The following is a 7090-nucleotide window of genomic DNA, read 5'->3' on the forward strand; positions in this document are numbered from 1 at the left end:
TAATCTTCAGAAAAAGACTCTGATAACCAAAATTCGTTTCTCAATAACAAACTCACATACCCTCCTGTCCATCTCTTGGAAGCGGCCGCTTAGAGGACCACGATAAGCTTTTCTCTTACTGTTCTCTCTTACTTCAGACGGTCTTTTTGGACCCGCCATCTTTGGAGGTTACACTTGCGTAACTCCATATTTCTTGGCTGGCTGACAGTTGTTTGGCGCCTCTGCTGCATTGATCACCTTTACCTTAAAATTAGCATCATAGCTCCGCCTCAGATGTCTGTTAACTTGCCACACTTTGCTCCTTAAAATCACCGCGTCTCTCCATTTTTAATCTCTTGTCACTTCTTCTCCGCTGTGACTGACAGATAACCCCAGCCACAGTGTCAGTGACGTCTCTACAATAAGCTGGCGCCCTCTGCTGTTGTGTAGTGACCCAGACAACTATCAGCATGTGTCAACGGTTAGACCCTGATTATAAGACGATCCCACTTTTAACATAATTTTCAGCGAAAAAAACCTCGTCCTATATTCGGGTCAATGCAGTATGTGTGTTGGTTGCCTACCTGTGTACTGGAATCAAAGGATTAGGTAGCATCCATTTATGTTTGGGAAATGTTTGTATGTTATGTATGTTGCAGTATTCCTTCCTAGACACCGTGCTGCCACATCAGCAGCGCTATGAGCAGTGCCTGCAGACCAGCAGCAGGTGCAGGAAATTCGTCTGCAAACTTTACCGGAAGCTTCAGACAGCAGTCAAGGAAGCAGCATGGCTTCGCCGGACTGTCCAGGAGCAGAAAAGTAAAATAGAAGAATTGAAGCTTCAGGTCCAGCAGCTTCAACAGCTATTGAAGCCTGTGTCATTAGTGTGAGTCAGCAGTATAAGTATAGTAAAAGTTAGTGTGGGAAAAACTGCAACACTTCATCTAACAGCATGATAATTGTGGCTATTTGCAGAGATTAGTGATGAAGACATGCTGCTGGTGGATGAGCTGGAGGACGGTGCGTTTTAAATGTGGTAGTTTGTTACATTCAAGGTGTGCCATTATATGTGAGTGTAATTGAAGTGTAACAATTAGGGCTGTCAAAGTTGGCGAAGAAGAAAAACGTGCAGTGTCAGTGGACACCTCTTCTTCCTTAATATAAAAAAATAAAAAATTAGACCCGACATTTATTTGGAACCGGCGGTTATTTACCAAAACATACATCTGCACCGGGCGTTTAAAGGGACCCTGCGGTTAATTGAAACCCGGCTATTATTTGGTAATTTACGTAAGGGATAATGCCCGACGAGGTGTCCATAAACAGAAGTTAATGGACGACGCGGAGGCCTAAGAACCGTCCGACGCGCAGCGGAGGACGGTTGCCTCCGCGAAGTCCATTAACTTCTGTTTATGGACACCTCGAAGGGCATTATCCCACTTATACCATGGTCACTTGCCAAAGAAAAGAAATTCGGACTATTAATTTACATTTTCATGCGTTTTGCAATCAAAATATAAAGTTTTTCACAAGCCATAACTTAGTTTCCCTGGTAACGCCTGAGGGTTTGACTAATACCTGGAACAGTCATTACTCTCCCGTAAGATTCTTATGCAACGGAGACGTTGTTCACTCCTCCAGTAAATAGGACGGACCATAGATACGACTTGGAAACGGGAGATATTCTAGTCCGCTCAGCAATGAGCCAGAAAGCTAACGCTATGCTAGCAAGATTTAAAGTCAATAACATTGCGTACCGTTGACAAACAGTAAATATAATTTGACAGTATGCTAGCTAACACGATTAGCTAGCAAACCAGTCATGTCATTGTCCCCAAATCAATAGCAAGATTTTCACGAACAAATGATCGGCCGTCTGTAACGTTACTGTGGCCGCAGCCTGAAGCAGAGAGCTGAACAGCGAACGGGATGTGAGATTATTCGCGTATCAGTAAGTTTAGAAGGGAAGTGAACTTTCTGCAGTTTGTGTGTTACAGTCGCCACCCTGTGGTGTTCAGAGGACAAGACGCTGAAGGACTGACGGACTGCACTCGGTGCTGGAAATAAAATATTCAGATTTGATACGCCAGCTAGTGCATTAATTTACAGCGGTGAACAGTCAGTTTGACTGGAACTACTTAGTAGGTGTCCATATATCAGGGGTTAATGTACACCCTGCAGCTAATCAGAATCGAGTATTCCCCCAGACCATGGTATAAGGTTGCGTTAACGTGTTAATAACGCGTTAACGCAACGTCCTCTTAACGCCGTTGATTTTTTTAACGCGCGATTAACGCTCGGTATAAAAACAATAATAATACATTTAAAAAACGCGCACTGTATGATTTACGGCCGTCGTGGCACCTGTAGTCTTGATACCTGTAGTCTAATTCCTTCCTCACAATAATCCGGGATGAAAATGTCACAAACTTCTCCAGCTTCTCTGTGAATTCTCTGGCATCCTTCTGCAAGTGAAGTTTTTTGCGGCGGAGGAAACGATTCAGCCAACGAGCATTCGCTGCAAACTCCTCATCTCTGCTGTCACTCACGGTGGCGGACATTTGTTTCTCCATCGCCCTGATCATTTTGCAGAACACTCTCTCGTGGCGTGCCCGTTTGCTGATAACTCATCTCCGCATGTTTATCTCAGGCTCCTCGCTAGCCTTCTTCCTCCCTCCAGCAGGCAGCCTGGCCCTGTTGCTGTCCTCCTCGGACAGACGCTGAAGCTCCGTTTCTCTCACTCTCTTGGGGTCGACAGAGAAACGTCTAGCGGCTGCTTCTCCCGAGTTTTCCTCTGAATATATCACGGCAGAAAGTTTGAATTTCAAGTCGTACTTTTTATTGTTTTGCTGCACCGGAGCCATGGTGATCATCAGTGTGATACTGACTGACAGAAAGCAGCACACTGCGTAAAAAAGGCGAAGAAGAAAAACGTGCAGTGTCAGTGGACAGGTCTTCTTCCTTAATTTAAAAAAAATAAAAAATTAGACCCGACATTTATTTGGAACCGGCGGTTATTTACCAAAATATACATCTGCACCGGCGTTTAAAGGGACCCTGTGGATAATTGAAACCCGGCTATTATTTGGTCATTTACGGTATGAACGGCAAACTACTTTCGTAACAGCCAGATGGTTCAGTCATAGGACAAAAGTTATCTGCAAGTACTGTCGAGATGAAATGAGTTACCATCGAAGTACATTGAGTCTCAAATATCACTTGCAAGCCAAACACATGGCAGATGCAGAGAGCCCCCCCCCCCCCTCTCCATAGTGGGCGTGTTGAATAAAAATGTTCATAATGCAAGTATATTTGCCCTTTCTTATGTTGTTAAAAGTATTAAGAACATGAAAAAATACATTAAAGTCCGTGTAAACCAAAATCAGCCATTTTCTTCTAAACACATCAAACAGGTCATAAATGTGTTTACTTAAAACATGTAAAAGCCATTCGGCCATGTAGAATTTAATTTTGGAGCTAGGCTCACAAACAGTTTTTCAACATTTCTGTGTTCAGGATTTAATGGGCGGGTCAGAAAATCATGCAAATCATGGCCGTGTTACGTAACGCGGCTATATGATTTGCATAAACCCGACCCTGCTGCGGAAGTGCTATAAATACGTTCAGCGGTCGGCTTCAGCGGTTCTCCCACTCGCTCTCCAGTCTCGGATAGCATTGCTTACAATAGTTTGCAGCTAGCTAACCAGTCAACCAGTCAGCTAACCAGTCATGTCTCCTCCACATCCTCTGCATCTTTCCTGGATGCCACAGTGTGCAGGGTGACGGCGCTGTTATCTTATTTAAGTTTCCTTCGGATGACAACGTAAGGAAACGGGGGAGTCCATTGACGCTGGTCAACTCCGTCCCCGGCTTGCATCCTCTCCTCCGCCGACGAGGAGATGTGACCTCTGCTGACCGCCGCTGACACTCTCCGTCCCGCTGACGGTGGGTCCCACCGGCATAATGTGGCCGCTGACGGCGGCGGCCACATTGTGCCGGTGGGACCCGCCGTCAGCGGGACGGAGTGGGTCGGCTGCAGCTGCAGTGGTGGCGGCGGCGGCGGCGGCGGCGGCCACATTATGCCGGGTCCCACCGGCGGTATGTGGCGGTAGTATCAGGGCCGCATTATTGGTGAGCCGTCCCAGTGTGAACGGATAATCCGGAGGCGCGGAGCGAGGGCGTGTCGGTCTGACAGTCTGATAACTGCACAGGTCCTTCACTCAACTAAATACAGAGAAATGTCCCACAAAGCAACGTTACATGACCGAACAAAAGTAACGTAGTAACTGTAACTGTCTTTAGCAACTTATATGAGGAAAACAAATACCACAGCTGTATGTGGAGAAGCGTCTGTCCTCCTGTCCGTCCCCTCCCTGTCCTCCCGACTCTTCCTCACATTTCTGCTCACAAAACAGCGTCTGTCACGCTTGTCACAAGACTTTAACTCACCGAGTGTTTGACGAAAATAAATCAAAAAATATGATTAAAAAAACAATTTTTTTAATCTTTCAAATTTGGCTCAGTGGTCAATGATACATGTTTCTTTGGTGTGACAAACTCATAACACAATTTTTTTGCCGCTTTACACGGACTTTAAGGTACATTTAGAACAGAAAAAAATGTGCCAAAAAAATTGCGATTAATTTGCGATTAATCGCGAGTTAACTATGGACAAAATGCGATTAATTGCGATTAAAAAATTTATCATTTGACAGCCCTAGTAATAATGTATTTGCATGTGTTTATGTTTTTTGTTGTAGCAGGAGAAGGTGTGGTGGAGTAGGAGGAGTTTGTCAAGGAGTTGTTCATATGTTAATTTTGTTCTCTAATAAATGTTCGTGTTTGGATATGTGTTTGTTTCCTTTTGTATAAATGTTATATGGTGTTGAGGGTGCTGGAAAGTGTTCATACAGAAAACAATCTTAATGTTACATTATGGGGGGAAAAAAGTATGTCATATGTGTTATTGTTAGCCATTACTTATTTGTGTGCTTCTAAAAGAAGCAACTTGATTAGTGTCATATTGGAATGCTGCCTGTGACAGGTGGTTTGTTTTGTAATCACGGAGTTAAATTTATAGTCTGTACAACAACGTCTTTGTTATATTGGCTAAAATAGTCAGCCAGTGGCTCTTGGTTTTCAAGAAGTCGCAACTGTGAAATCAAGACAACCAGTGACAGTAAAGGTGAGTGTCTGAGAAGTGTCAATCATGCCCGTGTGTTCACCAGTGGTAGCCCCCTCCTTTCTGCAGTGTATATCTGGTATTGCCACTTCATCATTCATGGGTGTCATTTATTTATGCAAGAGTAACAGGTGACAAGATATCTAGGCACACACTGTCAAACCGTGCCAAAGCTCGACGCGTTTAGACCGCGAAAGCCTCTTCATCACTGCTTGCAGTTTAAATTTTTCCTTTGATTTTGTCAAGACTTATGATATCCTCCACACTAGCCATCTGAACATATAAAATTGCTGATTACCACTTTCATTGAATCTTGACTTGTCTAATCAACTTTGTAACAGCTGTGGTATTCCTGGTGAAAATTGACTGGCATAAGAAATTAATGGGTAATACTAGATTATTTTCATTCATTACATAGACAATATCCCCATGCACACTCACACACACAAATAGATTCCCCCATGTTAACCATACATTTCAGACTGAAGAATTGGGTGTCATTTATGGTAATCTGTGACTTTCTCACGCCTGTGTGACCACCTGGCAGCCACACTCTCCTAACAATGTGTCATACCTCTTCATTATGGCAAATACTTTCACACACAAAACGCTGGGCAAAAGCAACGGAGTGTGATTTTTCCCTTAGGGGCTGACGACACGGGTGAAAACATTCTTTTTTTTCTCCGTCTTCCTCGTCATCGTTTTAAGAATATTTGCGTCCATACGGATCCACTGAAAACGACCAAAAACGCTGTCGTTCATACTCCAGGCCTCTAGGTGGCGCTTGACATTCACCATAAACGGAGAAGAAGACACGGAGCGTGCGCATTAAGCTTGCGCGCTGTAAACAGACAGTAGATGGAGAAACCAAACACAACAAGAAGAAGATGAAAATGGCTAGTGCAAGGAAACCAGAAGCGTTTGTGTGGACCGTTAATGAGGTCGAACTGCTGCTGTGACTCACAGTCAACTACAAGGCGAGTAAGTTGCAAGAAAGGCTCAATATCTTCTGCGGCACGAACACGAGCATGTAGGCCGCCATTGTTGTGGTTGTTGTTGTTGTCATGGGACGTAACGGGGTGGGGCGATCGCGTCATCGTTTTGGAAAGTATGCGGATTCGCCGTCCACATGAAAACGGGAGGGCTGCGTTTTCGGATTTCTCCACCCTGAGACCCGTTTTCAAAAAAGTGCGTTTTCAGGCACTGCATTTTCAGGATCCGTATGGACGGTCGGCCAAAACGATGCAATACGTGTGCGTTTTCGAAAAAAAACATTGTCGTCTGGACGGGGCCACCGATTGCATCACCAAATGACATTGTCAAAACAGACGTCACGTCACAAGTCCACTGCCAAACCTGTCCGTATTCATCGCATTTAACTTGACTGACGACCCAAACAATAAAAAACAACGTGACGAAACTGACGGGGTGAATAACCTAGATGTCGGGGCGCCGTTTAGCTCAGTTGGTAGAGTGCGCGCCCCATGTGCCGAGGCTCTGCAGCGGACCTGGGTTCGACTCCCAACCCTGGGTCCGTTTGCTGCGTGTCACTCCCCCTCTCTCTCCCCCTGTTTCCTTTCATATCTTCAGCTGCACTATCAATAAAGCCATAAAAAGGCCCCAAAAAAATAAATATATTAAAAAAAAATGTTTTTAAATAACCTAGACGTCTCCCTGTGCAGGCTGATATACGTGTGGATGTACTGCTGTTTAAACGTATTATAACATGTTAGCGTTGCTAACCGGCTGCCTGTCAATGACACGTGATCGCTGTATTAGCTGGAGTTACGTCAGTCTCCGTCCCTGTCTGTAGTAAGTGGTGTTGATTTAATAGTTTATTTTAATGTAGCACAAATTCACATTATTGCCGGCATGAATACTCTTTATGTGAGAGATAAAAGCCAGCAAATAATTTACTTGCAAATTACT

The sequence above is a fragment of the Sparus aurata genome, chromosome 22 (assembly GCF_900880675.1).
Source record: "Sparus aurata chromosome 22, fSpaAur1.1, whole genome shotgun sequence".
Taxonomy (NCBI): domain Eukaryota; kingdom Metazoa; phylum Chordata; class Actinopteri; order Spariformes; family Sparidae; genus Sparus; species Sparus aurata.